The 14,437-nt window shown below is 39.9% G+C and overlaps 1 pseudogene; it reads right to left on the bottom strand.

Moving 5' to 3' along the window:
• Positions 1–7,452: 7,452 nt before the first annotated feature.
• Positions 7,453–13,672, bottom strand: LOC100444526 (HAUS augmin-like complex subunit 4; annotated as a pseudogene).
• Between the last annotated feature and the right edge of the window lie 765 nt (positions 13,673–14,437).

The raw sequence follows: 14,437 nt of genomic DNA, 5'->3' as shown, positions 1-14,437 counted from the left end.
GAGTGAGAACATGCACTATTTGACTTTCTGTGCCTAGGTTATTTCACTTAATATAATGACTTTCAGTTCTATCCATGTTGCTCCAAGTGACATAATTTCATTTTTTTATGGCTAATAGTATTCTATTGTGTATATATACCATTTTATTTATCCATGCATCTGACAGTGAACACTTAGGTTGTTTTCATATCTTTGCTATTGTGAATGGTTCTGCAATAAACATGCCAGCACAGGATCCCTTGATATACAGATTTGTTTCTTTCTTTTTTTATATATTCAGCAGTGGGATCACTGGATCACATGGCAGTTCTATTATTTTAGCTTTTTGAGAAATCTCTATATTTTTATAATGGTTTTGCAAATTTACATTTGTGCCAACAGTGTATAAGGCTTCTCTTTTCTCCACATCCTCACCAGCATTTTTTGTCTTTTTAATGATAGCCATTCTAACTGGGGCAAGATGTCATCTCATTGTGGTTTTGATTTTTGTTTCCCTGATAATTAGTAATGTTGAGTATTTTGTCATATACCTGTTGGTCATTTATGTCTTCACTTGAGAAATGTCTATTCAGGTCCTTAGCCCACTTTTTAATGGGGCTAATAGTTGAAAAACTATTTATTTTTTTACTGTTGAACTGTTTGAGTTCCTTGTATAATGTGGATGTTAGTCCCTTGTTGGATGAGTAATTTGCAAATATTTCCTCCCATCCAGCATGTCGTCTCTTCACTCCATTGACTATGTCCTTTGCTGTGCAGAAGCTTTTAGGTTAATATAGTTTTATTTGTCTATTTTTGTTATATTTGTCTGTGCTTTAGCCACGAAATCTTTCCCTAGACTGATGTCTTGAAATATTTTTTTAAGTTTTTTTTTTCCTGGCAATTTTATAGTTTCAGGTTTTGTATTTAAGTCTTCAATCCATCTGATATAATTTTTGTATGTGGAGGAGATATAGGTCCAGTTTCATTCTTCTGCATATAGGTATTCAATTTTCCCAATCCCATTTAATGCAAAGGGTATCTTTTCTCAGTGTATGTTCTTGATGCCTTAATTGAAAATCAGGTGGCTGTAAATACATATATTTATTTCTGGACTCTATTCCATTGGTCTAAATGTCTGTTTTTGTACCAATACCATGCTGTTTTGGTTACTATGGCCTTGTAATATATTTTGAAGTCATATAATATGATGCCTCTGACTTGGTTCTTTTGCTCAGAATTGCTTTGGCTATTCTGGCTCTTTTTTGGTTCCATCTGAATTTTATGACTGTTTTTCCTATTTCTGTAAAAAATGATGTTTTGATAGAGATTTCATTAAATTTGTAGATTGCTTTGGGCAGTATGGTTATTTTAAGTGAATTAGTTTTTGTTTATCCACAAAGATGGGATATCTTTTCATTTCTTTGCATCATCTTCAATTTTTTTTTCATCAGCGTTTTGTAGTTTTACTTGTAGATGTCTTTCACCTCTGGGTAAAATTTATTTCTAGATATTTTACTTTATTGTGGCTATTGGAAATGAGATTGCCTTCCTAACTTGGTTCTCAGCTGAATTGTTGTTGGAGTATAAAACTACTACTGATTTTTGTACATTGATTTAGTATCCTGCAACTTCCCTACATTTATCAAAACTATGAGTTTTAGTTGGAGTCTTTAGGTTTTTTCAGATATAAGGTCATATCATCAAAAAGAGGGTCAATTTGACTTCCTCTTTACAATTTTGTGTCTTTTATTTCTTTCTCTGGCCTGATTGCTCTGGCTAGGACTTCCAGTACTATGATGAATAGAAGTGGTGAAAGGGGGCATCCTTGTCTTGTTCTAGATCTTAGAGGAAAAGCTTCCAGGTTTTCCTCATTCAGTATAATGCTAACTGTGGGTTTGTTATATAAGCTCTTTATTATTCTGAGATATGTTCCTTCTATTCATAGTTTGTTGAGAGTTTTTTTTTATCATAAGGGGATATTAAATTTTATCAAATGCTTTTTATGCTTCTATTGAGATGATCATATGGTTTTTCTCCTTCATTCTGTTAATGTCATGTATCATGTTTATTGATTTGTATATGTTGAGCCATCCTTGGCATCCCTGGGACAAATCCCACTTGATCATGGTGTCTTCCTTTTGATCTGCTGTTGTATTCAATTTGCTAGTATGTTGTTGATTTTTGAGTCTAGGTTCATCAGGGGTATTGGCCTGTAAGTTTTCTTTTCTTTTTTCTTTCTCTCTGTCTCTGTGTGTGTGTGTGTCCTTGTTTGGTTTTGGTATCAGATTAATGCTGGTCTCATAGAATGAGTTAGGAAAAGTTTCCTTCAATTTGAGTTTTTGGAATAGTTTCAGGAGGATGGTATAGTTCTTTATACGTTTTGCACAATTCGACTGAATTCTTCCTGTCCTGTTTTTTTTAATTATTATTATTGATTAAATCTTGCTACCCATAATTGGTAGATTCAGGTTTTCTTTTTTTTTCTGATTCAATCTTGATAGTTTATAGGTTTCTATGAATTTACCCATTTCATCTAGGTTTTTCAGTTTGTTGGTGTACATTTGTTCATAATAATCTCCAATGACCTTTAATATTTATGTGGTATCTTTTGTAATGTCTCCCTTTCTTCATTTCTGATTTTTTAAAATTTGGGTCTTCTCTGGTTAGTCTAGCTAGTGGTTTTTCAATTTCTTTTATCTTTTTGAAGAACCTAGTTTCTGTTTTTTAGTCTCTATTTCATTTAGTTCTGCTCTGATCTTTATTGTTTGATTCCTTCTGTTAATTTGGGTTTGGTTTGCTCGTGCTCCATTTAGTTCCTTGAGGTACATGTTCGGTTGTTTATTTGAAGTATTTTGACTTTTATATAGGTATTTTTATACAGGCATTTATTGCTTCCCTCTTAGCATTTGGTGTATCCCACAGGTTTGAGTATGTTTTGTTCCCATTTTCATTTATTTCAAGAACATTTTTTATTTCCATCTTAATTTCTTCATTCTTAATTCTTTGTTGACCCAATGGAGGTTCAGGAGTATGTTGTTTACTTTCTATGTATTTGTATAGTTTTCAAAATTCCTCTTAGTATTGATTTCCAGTTTTATTCCATTGTGATGTGAGAAGATACTTTATATAATTTTGATTTTTTTTAATTTGAGACATATTTTGTGGCCTAATATGTGATCTATCCTGGGGAATGTTCCATGTGCTGATGAGAATAATGTATCTTTTGTAGTTGTTGGACAAAATGTCCTGTAAATGTCTGTTAGGTCCATTTGGTCTAATGTCCAGTTTAAATCCTGTTTCTTTATTGATTTTCTGTCTAGATGATCTGTCTAACTCTTAAAGTGGAGTGTTGAAGTCCCCCACTAGTATTGCACTGGAGTCTATTTTTCTCTTTAGATCTAGCTATATTTGCTTTGTAAATCTGGGTGCACCAGTGTTTGGTGCATATTTATTTAGAATTGTTATTTCTTCGTGTTGGATTGATCTCTTTGCCATTATATAGTGACTTTTTTATTTCATTTTTTTACTGTTTTTGTCTTAAGGTTTGTTTTATCTGATATAAGTACAGTTATTCCTGCTTGCTTTGTCTTGCTTTGCATCTTTGTCTTCCATTTGTGTGAAATACCTTTTCCTTCTTTTTACTTGAGTCTATATGTGTTTTGCAGGTAAAGTATGTTTCTTGTAGGAAACATATAATTGGATCATGTTTCTTTATCCGTTTAGCCAGTCTACATATTTTTAAGTGGAGAATTTAATCATTTACATTCAGAGTTATGGCAGATATGTAAGGCTTTGTTCTTGTCATATTGTTAATTGTTTTCTGGTTGTTTTGTATATTCTTAGTTCCTTTCCTTTTTTTCTATTGTCTTTGTGGTTTGGTGATTATGTATAATGGTACCATTTGAGTTATTTCTCTTTCTCATTTGTTTGTTTGCTTTACTGTTGAATTTATACTTTTATGTGTTTTCATGATGGCAAATGTCCTTTCAGCTTCAGATTCCCCTGAGCATTTCCTGTAGACCAGCCTAGTGGTGATGAATTCCCTCAGCATTTGCTTGTGTGGGAAAGACTTTATTTTTCTTTCATTCATGAAGGGTAATTTTGTTGACATAGTGTCATGGCATATTTTTCTTTCAGTGCTTTGAATATGTCATTCCATTATCTCTTGACCTGTAAGGTTTCTGCTGAGGAATTCACTATTAGTCTGATGGGTGTTCTTTAAAAGGTGTAGATGTGAGCTGGGTGCAGTGGTGCTCACGCCTATAACCCCAGCACTTTGGGAGGTTGAGGCAGGTGGATCGTGGGGTCAGGAGTTCGAGACCAGCCTGGCAAACACAGTGAAACCCCATCTCTACTAAAAATACAATAAATTAGCCAGGTGTGGTGGTGTGCACTTGTAATCCCAGCTACTTGGAAGGCTGAGGCAGGAGAGTCACATGAGCCTGGGAAGTGGAGGTTGCAGTGAGCCGAGATCGCCCCATTGCACTTCAGCCCAGGCGACAGTGCAAGACTCCGTCTCAAAAAAAAAAAAAAAAGGTGTAGATGCTTTTCTGTTACATTTTAAAGACTCCTCTCTTTGTCTTTGGTTGTAGACAGTTTGCCCACAATGTACTGTCAAGAACAACTTTTTGCATCATATTCATTTGAGGATCTTTGCGCTTCCTGTATCTGGGTATCTAAGTCTCCTGCTAGACTTGGGAAGTTTTCATCTAGCATTTTGTTAAATAGGTTTTCTAATCTTTTCTTTCTCTCTTTGCCCTCAGGGACACTGATAATTCAAATATTCCATTACTTTATGTTGTCCCAAATGTTACAAAGGCTTTGCTCATTCTTTTTTATTTCATCTTTATTTTTTCTGATTGGATTATTTCAAAACACCAGTCTTCAAGTTCTGAGATTTTTTCTTCTGCTTGGTCTCATCTATTTTTGAAGCTTTCACATGTATTTTGCATTTTAGTAAATGAATTATTCAGTTTCAGAATTTCTGTTCAATTCTTTTTTAAAATAGTTATCTTTCTGGCAATTTTTTTTTTATTTATGACCTGAATCACTTTTCTGATTCCTCTAAATTTTTTTTCAGAATTCTCTTGTGTCTCATTGAGCTTCTTTAAAATCGGTATTTTGCGTCTTTATTTGGGATTTTGTTTCTTTAATTGGGATCTGCTGCTGGAAAATTATTGAGTTCCTTTGGAGGTGTTGTATTTCCTTACTTGTTCATGTTTCCTGCATCCTTACATTGATATCTGCACATCTGGTGTAACAGACACTTCTTTCAAGTTTTTTAATTTGATTTCATGGGGCAGAACTTTTCCTGAAGATGTATATCTGTTTGCAGTTGAGTAGGTCACTCTGGCTTTGATATTGGGTGTATGCAGTAGGGTAGTCTCTGTGTGATTTCTTCAGCTATGAATAGGGTCGGTAGTATTTGTGATTTCCTTAGTGGCTTAGGGTGTAGTTGTTAGTGGAGGCTATGATGAAGTTTTTATGGGTTCTAAGATGCCTGGTGGGCCAGTCTTCAGGCCCCGGTGGTGGTAGCAGTGGGTTGAGCATACCTGTCCTTGAGCCTCAGAGTGATGTATGCTGCCACTGGTATTAGCAGGTCCAGGTAAGCCAGTAGTGGCAGCTGTGGGCAAGGCATGCAGGTGGGTTCTTAGGTCTCCAGGCAGTGGTGTGATGTGGGTGATGGTAGAAGCAGTGGTGGAGCAACCCACTGGACCCCAGGTAGTCCATTCTGGTATTGGTGGTGGCTGTGATAAGTTGGGTGGGCCAGTCTGCTGACCTGCAGGTGGCTCATGTGGGTGACTGCCAGCTGTGGTGGTATCAACAGGTTGGGTCAGCCCAGCTTCAGACCCCAAGAGGAATGTTCAGGTACCACTGGTGGTGAACTGGGCTGAGAGACCCCCAGGCCCCTAAATGGCATACTAGAGTAGTAGGGAAATGGGACTGAGTTGATAACCTTGTCCTCAGGTTCCCTGGAAGTGTGTTCAGGCAGTGGCTGTGATAGGCAGGGGCAGATGGTTCCTAGGCTGCTGGCAGAATTGTCAGGTTTGGGCAGCAGTGGCTGCACTGCAGGCTGCCTCCAGGGAGGGCAAGGCCACTCTCAGTGGGAGCAGCTAAAGCAGTAAGCTGTGGAGCTTGCAGTTTGCTCACACCTTGGTCTCTTAGCAGCCTACAGCAGTGGCAGTGGTATTTGTCCTCAGGGCTTGTTAAAGTGCCCAGCTTTCCCTCTCCTTCTTTGGCCTGGTGGCCCCAGGGGAAGATCATAGTGCTTTGGAGGCTGGGCTGTCAAAATGGCACTGGCTATGGGCCTGGTACCAGGGAGGGCAGTGCCACTCTCAGTGGGAACAGCACGGGCAGACAGCTGTGGTGTGTACAGTTTCTTCACATCTTGGCCCCGCAATAGTCTGCAGTAGTGGTGGGATTTGTCCTTGGAAGAAAGTGCCCATCCTCCTCTTGTCCTCCTTGGCCCAGTGGCAGCTATGGCAGTGATGGTCCCAGGGTAGGACAAAGTCCTCTGGGGGCTGAGCTCTCCGAATGACACTATGTTACAGTTGTGCAAGGCTCAGAAGCCTGTGGGACTCAGCCTAAGTTCCCTTTCCGAAACGATGCCTCTGTACAATCTCTAGGCATCTCCCTATGTTAGTCTTGATGCCCATGAGGGTTGAGGGGCTCTCCAGTGCCTAGAATTGAAGTTCATGACAAGAATTTGGAGCCCCGAAGGTCTCACTGACCATTTCCCAGCATCTGGGAGCTTCTCCCAAATCCCAGGCAATCTTGGCTGCGCAGGCTGCCTCACTTCCCTCTCCTTCTTTGTTTTCAGTGCTTCCTGTCACTTCTCTGTTGAATTCCAGTGTTCTTTCTTAGATTTGTGATTATCTACTTCCTATTTTGGTCCTTCTCTGTGGAAGGGGCTCATACTAGCTGCATCTGGTCAGCTATCTTGCCTCTGTCTCTCCCAGTGATTTTTGACAAAAGTGCCAAGGTATTTCAATGGGGAATGTATTCATTAATCAACAAATGGCATAATCAAAAAGTGAACATTGACCCTTACTTTCACCATACAGAAAAATTAACTCAAAATGAATCATAGACCTAAATGTAAGTGTGAAAAACAAAACATTTCTGGAAGAATATGCAAGAAAAATCTTCAGGACCTCTAGCTAGACAAAGATATCTTAGATTGGACACATGCTCACAAACACATACAAGATGTAGAAATAATAGACGCATTGAACTTTACCAAATATAAAACATTTGCCTTTTAAAAAACAACATTTAGAAAATAAAAAGGCAGGCCATGGACTGAAAGAAAATATTTTCAAAAGCTATATCTGATACTGAACTTATACAAAATACATAAAGAATGCTTAATTTCAATTATAAAGACAACATTTTTAAAATAAGCAAAACATATTTTAAGATATAATATCATAACTTTATTCAGGAGATAATCAAATACGATACAGGGCTGACACTGACAAACAGTCATGCATAAAAAATTATATAAATCTGCTTGCTAGATTTTCCAGAAGAGGCCCAGTCATTATAAACAAGAAAGAAAAACCAGGAGGGTGCCTAAACAACTGCGTCTTTCAAGCAAGTGCAAACGTTCCCACACTCCCTTGTAGCGAAGGCAGCCCCAGGTGAATGTGGTCCTACTAGCAGGAAGATTAGGAGGCAGCAGCTGTGCAGAAGCCATGCTTCCTGGCCCTGACAGAGCTCAACAGTAGGCCTTGTTGAACTCCTGGAGGGCCCACCGCTTCTTAGTTGCCTGCTTGAGTAGGGTGGACTCTTTTCACCAGTCTGTCAAACTCCTCCCCAAGTATTTCATAGGACTTCAGGACCTGTCTTGACTTCTCCATGTGCTGCTCCTGTAGGTGAATGGCTCCCTCCAAACCGTCCCTAATCAGACAATGAACTTCCACTTTCTCAGCAGTGTGTTGGACAAAATCTTTAACTCTTCCATCCTCAGCTTAAGTACCATAGCACCACACCTGACTTCCAGGTACTGGGCATTGATGTGGTCTAACTCGGAGTGAGTCTTCAGCCGTTGTTCCTGAAGAAGCCTCTGCAGCAAAGTGAGGCAGCAGAGAAGCACCTGGAAGTAGGTGGCACTCTTCTTCTCCAGCAGCACCACGTGATCCTTTTGCTGGCTCTTGGCATCCTGGCACTGCTGCTTCCTACCCACTAGTACCTCTGCAAGTTTCCACACGTTTGCTGCCTTCACGGTTTCACTGTCAGCATCTGAATTGGGATCATAGTACCAGAGCAGAGTGAAACATTTCTTCTTGAGCTACTCCTCCACTTCTTGCTGTAGCAGAGCCCTCATCCACACAAAATCCTCTGAGAGTGGCATGTATTCCAGAAGGTCCGCTTTCTCCAGCTCTAGCAGTGAAGGTATCTCCCTCTCCTGGCTAGGACCTAAGAGCCATGTCAGTTCAGTTATGAGTAGCCACTGTTCAAGGGTCTCAAGAAACTTTTTGTCCTCAGAAGTTAAATTTGTGTCTTGTATCTTCACACAGTAGTCCACAAGCAACTCTTGAATAACTCCAGGTAATATCCCAGACCTAAACCATGTTGTCTTATGCAGTCAAACTTCCTTCCATGCCTTGTTGAAGTATTTCCATCCCTTCTCCAGGTGAGCAGAAATCCCCGAATGCCTTTTGATTTTCTTAGGATTCTAATACTGGGGCAGCTGAAGCTCTCAAGGGGGTGCCAAGATCCTCGGCTGGGGCAGGCTGGACAGCAGCGTCTGTCTACACCCAGGACCCACCCCACCCCGGGGCTTCGGAACTCGCTCCAGAACCTCTCATTCGGGCCCACTGCAGGGGCTAGGGGAAGCGAGGCCCAGGAGGACCTTGCTGGAAGGCCCTCCGGGAAGGGGAAGGGGCAGCAAAACATTTTAATAGACACTTCACCAAAGTAGATAAGCAGATAGCAAATAAGCACATTTTTAAATATTCAAGATTATTAGTCATTAGAAAAATGCAAATACCCAACTAGAATGGTAAAATTTCTAAACGCTCACCATTCCAAGTTTTGGCAGGTTATATGGAGGAACGGGAGCTCATATACATTGCTAGTGGGAATGTAAAAATTGTATAGTCATTTCTGGATGTTTAAACATATAAATAGACCATAGAGTTAAACATATTCATACTTACCATACAGCCTAGAAAATCTGCTGTTTGTTTTTACTCGAGAGAAATAAAAACATAAGTCAACTCAAAGACATGTACTTAACTGTTTATAGAAGTTTTACTTATAGCTCCAAACTTGAAACAATTCAAATTTCTACCAATCAGGAATATTTTTAATTAGACATAATTTTATTTTATTTTATTTTTATTTATTTTTTATTATACTTTAAGTTTTAGGGTACATGTGCACAATGTGCAGGTTAGTTACATACGTATACATGTGCCATGTTGGTGTGCTGCACCCATTAACTCTTCATTTAGCATTAGGTATATCTCCTAATGCTATCCCTCCTCCCTCCCCCAACCCCACATCAGGCCCTGGTGTGTGATGTTTCCCTTCCTGTGTCCATGTGTTCTCATTGTTCAATTCCCACCTATGAGTGAGAACATGTGGTGTTTGGTCTTTTGTCCTTGTGATAGTTTGCTGAGAATGATGGTTTCCAGCTTCATCCATGTCCCTACAAAAGACTTGAACTCATCATTTTTTATGGCTGCATAGTATTTCATGGTGTATATGTGCCACATTTTCTTAATCCAGTCTATCATTGTTGCACATTTGGGGTGGTTCCAAGTCTTTGCTATTGGGAATAGTGCGACAATAAACATATGTGTGCATGTGTCTTTATAGCAGCATGATTTATAATCCTTTGGGTATATACCCAGTAATGGGATGGCTGGGTCAAATGGTATTTCTAGTTCCAGATCCCTGAGGAATCACCACACTGACTTCCACAATGGTTGAACTAGTTTACAGTCCCACCAACAGTGTAAAAGTATTCCTATTTCTCCACATCCTCTCCAGCACCTGTTGTTTCCTGACTTTTTAATGATTGCCATTCTAACTGGTGTGAGATGGTATCTCATTGTGGTTTTGATTTGCATTTCTCTGATGGCCAGTGATGATGAGCATTTTTTCATGTGTCTTTTGGCTGCATAAATGTCTTCTTTTGAGAAGTGTCTGTTCATATCCTTTGCCCACTTTTTGATGGGGTTGTTTGTTTTTTTCTTGTAAATTTGTTTGAGTTCATTGTAGATTCTGGATATTAGCCCTTTGTCAGATGAGTAGATTGAAAAAATTTTCTCCCATTCTGTAGGTTGCCTGTTCACTCTGATGGTAGTTTCTTTTGCTGTGCAGAAGCTCTTGAGTTTAATTAGATCCCATTTGTCAATTTTGGCTTTTGTTGCCATTGCTTTTGGTGTTTTAGACATGAAGTCCTTGCCCATGCCTATGTCTTGAATGGTATTGCCTAGGTTTTCTTCTAGGGTTTTTATGGTTTTAGGTCTAACATTTAAGTCTTTAATGTATCTTGAATTAATTTTTGTATAAGGTTTAAGGAAGGGATCCAGTTTCAGCTTTCTACATATGGCTGGCTTGTTTTCCCAGCACCATTTATTAAATAGGGAATCATTTCCCCATTCCCTATTTTTGTCAGGTTTGTCAAAGATCAGATGGTTGTAGATATGCAATATTATTTCTGTGGGCTGTGTTCTGTTCCATCGGTCTATATCTCTGTTTTGGTACCAGTACCATGCTGTTTTGGTTACTGTAGCCTTGTAGTACAGTTTGAAGTCAGGTAGCATGATGCCTCCAGCTTTGTTCTTTTGGCTTAGGATTGACTTGGCGATGCGGGCTCTTTTTTGGTTCCATATGAACTTTAAAGTAGTTTTTTCCAATTCTGTGAAGAAAGTCATTGATAGCTTGATGGGGATGGCATTGAATCTATAAATTACCTTGGGCAGTATGGCCATTTTCACAATATTCATTCTTCCTACCTGTGAGCATGGAATGTTCTTCCATTTGTTTGTATCCTCTTTTATTTCATTGAGCAGTGGTTTGTAGTTCCCTTGAAGAGGTCCTTCATGTCCCTTGTAAGTTGGATTCCTAGGTATTTTATTCTCTTTGAAGCAATTGTGAATGGGAGTTCACTCATGATTTGGCTATCTGTCTGTTATTGGTGTATAAGAATGCTTGTGATTTTTGCACACTGATTTTGTATCCTGAGACTTTGCTGAAGTTGCCTATCAGCTTAAGAAGATTTTGGGCTGAGACGATGGGGTTTTCTAGATATACAATCATGTCATCTGCAAACAGGGACAATTTGACTTCCTCTTTTCCTACTTGAATACCCTTTATTTCCTTCTCCTGCCTGATTGCCCTGGCCAGAACTTTCAACACTATGTTGAATAGGAGTGGTGAGAGAGGGCATCCCTGTCTTGTGCCAGTTTTCAAAGGGAATGCTTCCAGTTTTTACCCATTCAGCATGATATTAGCTGTGGGTTTGTCATAGATAGCTCTTATTATTTTGAGATACATCCCATCAATACCTAATTTATTGAGAGTTTTTAGCATGGAGCATTGTTGAATTTTGTCAAAGGCCTTTTCTGCATCTATTGAGATAACCATATGGTTTTTGTTGTTGGTTCTGTTTATATGCTGGATTACATTTATTGATTTGCATATATTGAGCCAGCCTTGCATCCCAGGGATGAAGCCCACTTGATCATGGTGGATAAGCTTTTTGATGTGCTGCTGGATTCAGTTTGCCAGTATTTTATTGAGGATTTTTGCATCGATGTTCATCAGGGATATTGGTCTAAAATTCTCTTTTTTTGTTGTGTCTCTGCCAGGCTTTGGTATCAGGATGATGCTGGCCTCATAAAATGAGTTAGGGAGGATTCCCTCTTTTTCTATTGATTGGAATTAGACATAATTTTAAAGAAAATTGTTTAGACCTGACTAGAAAGCCTGAAATCACATGTTTTTCTCTGACTTTGTAGTCATAGCTAAATGTCATAATGGCCCATTAAAAAGTTTTAAATTTAAAAGATACCTGTGTAGGGCCAATTATTACCACTATTACAAAGGGAGGATAACGAGGCTTGAACCATGAGATTTACTCCTCCTCCTCCTCCTCCTCTCCTCCTCCTCTTCCTCAGTAATTACTGTACACAAGGCACAATGTTAAAATCAATTTTAAGTTTTTGGCCTCCAAATAAATGCAAACTCCTTGTTTTTAGAGCAAGGCTTTCCTATGTTTCTCTCACATGTCTTGACAGGAGGGAATGTTCCTTCTATCCAAGCAGACATCCATTTCTAGGTCTCTGTAGGAAAATCCTGGATTATTCGACAGGGTTTGAATAACCAAATGCCCCTGTCAGAGCTGGTTTCCTTATTTGTGTGCAACAGTTAAGCAGAATCTTCTGAATTATCTTACAAAATCATGTATTAGGCTATTCTAGAATTGCTATAAAGAAATACCTGAGACTGGATAATTCATAAAGAAAATAGATTAACTGGTTCATCATTCTGCAGGCTGTACAGGAAGCATGGTGCTATAATCTGCTTGGCTTCTAGTGAAGCCTCGGGGAGCTCACAATCATGACAGAAGGCAAAGGGGGAAAAGTCATGTCACACAGTGAAAGCAAGAACAAGCAAGAGAGAATGTGGTGTGTGTCGGGGGGTGCCACACACTTTTAAACAACCATATCTCATGTGAACTCAGAGCAAAAGTTCACTTATCACCAAGGGAATAACCCAAATCATTCATGAGGGATCCACCTCCATGATCCAAATACTTCCCACCAGGCTCTATGTCCAACACTGGAAATCACAATTCAACATGAGATTTGGGTGGGAACAAATATCTAAACCATATTATTCCACCCCAGCCCCACCCAAATCCCATGTTCTTCTCACATTGCAAAATATAATTATGCCTTCCCAATAGTCCTCCAAAGCCTCCCCCTGGCCAAAGTCTTAACTCATTCCAGCATTAACTCAAAAGTCCCAAGTCCCAAGTTCAAAGTCTCATCTAGAACTGAGCTGAGTTCCTTAACATCTATAGAGCCTGTAAAATAAAGAAACAAGTTATTTACTCCCAAGGTACAATGGGAGTATAGACATTGTAAACATCACCTTCCAAAAGGGAGAAATTGGCCAGAAGAAAGGAGCTACAGGCCTCATACAAGTTCAAAATGCAGAAGGGCAGTAATTAAATCTGAAATCTCCAAAATAATCTTCTTTGACTCCATATCCCACATTCAGGGCACATTGGTGCAAGGGGCTGGCGCCCAAAGCCTTGGATATTTCCACCTCTGTGGCTTTGAAGGTTTCAGAACTCCAGGCTGCTCTTACAGGTTGTTGAGTGCCTGTGGCTTTTCCAGGTGCTGGGTGCAAACTGCTGGTGGATCTACCATTCCAGGGTATGGAAGGCCGTGGCCCCTTTCTCACAGATGCACTAGGCAGGGCTCTAGTGGGGATTTTCTGTGGGAGCTCCAACCCCATATTTACTCTTGGCACTGTCCAACAGAGGTTCTTCTGTGGGGGCTCTGCCCCGAGGCAGGCTTCTACCTGGGCACCCAGACTTTTCCACACATTCTCTGAAATCTGATGGAGGGTGTCAAGCCTCATTTACTCTTGCACACTGTGCACCCACAGGCTTAACACCAGATGGAAGCTGCCAAAGCTTACAGCTTGCCACCTCTAAAGCCATGGCCCAAGCTGTACCTGGGCCCCTTTGAGCCACAGCTGGAGCTGGAGTGGCCAGAATGTGGGGAGCAGAGTTCTGATGCTGCACAGGACAGCAGAGCCCTGGACCTGGCCCATGAAACCATCTTTCCCTCCTAGGCCTCTGGGTCTCTGAAGCAAGGGCCTCCTGTGAAGGTCTCTGAAATGCCTATGAGGCCTTTTCCCCATTGTCTTGGAAATTAGCACTCAGTTCTTTTTTAGTTACATGAATATCTCTAGCAAGTGGTTGCTCCACTGCCTGCTTGAATTCCTTTTCTGAAAAATCTTCCTTTCTCTGTCACATGGCTGGGCTGCAAATTTTTCAAATGTTTATGCTTTGCTTCCTGTTTAAATATAAATTCCAACTTTGTCTCTTTTTTTTTTTTTTTTGCTCCCACAGCTGAGCACAGGTTGTTAGAAACAGCCAGGCCATTTCTTGAATGCTTTGCTGCTTAGAAATGTTTACCCCCAGATATCCTAAATCATCACTCTGAAGTTCAAACTTCCACATTTTCAGGTATCTTTATAGCAATGCCCCACTCCTCAGTACCAATTTTCTGTATTAGGCCATTCTTGTACCACTATTAAAAAATAACGTGAGACTTGGGTAATTGATAAGGAAAAGAGGTTTAATTGGCTTATGGTTCTGCAGCTTTGCAGGAAGCTTGGTGCTGGCATCTGGTTGACTTGTGGTGCAACTTCAGGGAGATCACAATCATGGCATAAGATGAAGAAGGAGCAGGCACATCAC

Source organism: Pongo abelii, chromosome 1 (genome assembly GCF_028885655.2).
Source record: "Pongo abelii isolate AG06213 chromosome 1, NHGRI_mPonAbe1-v2.0_pri, whole genome shotgun sequence".
NCBI classification, from domain to species: Eukaryota; Metazoa; Chordata; class Mammalia; order Primates; family Hominidae; genus Pongo; species Pongo abelii.
This window is presented reverse-complemented; position numbering and strand designations above follow the sequence as displayed.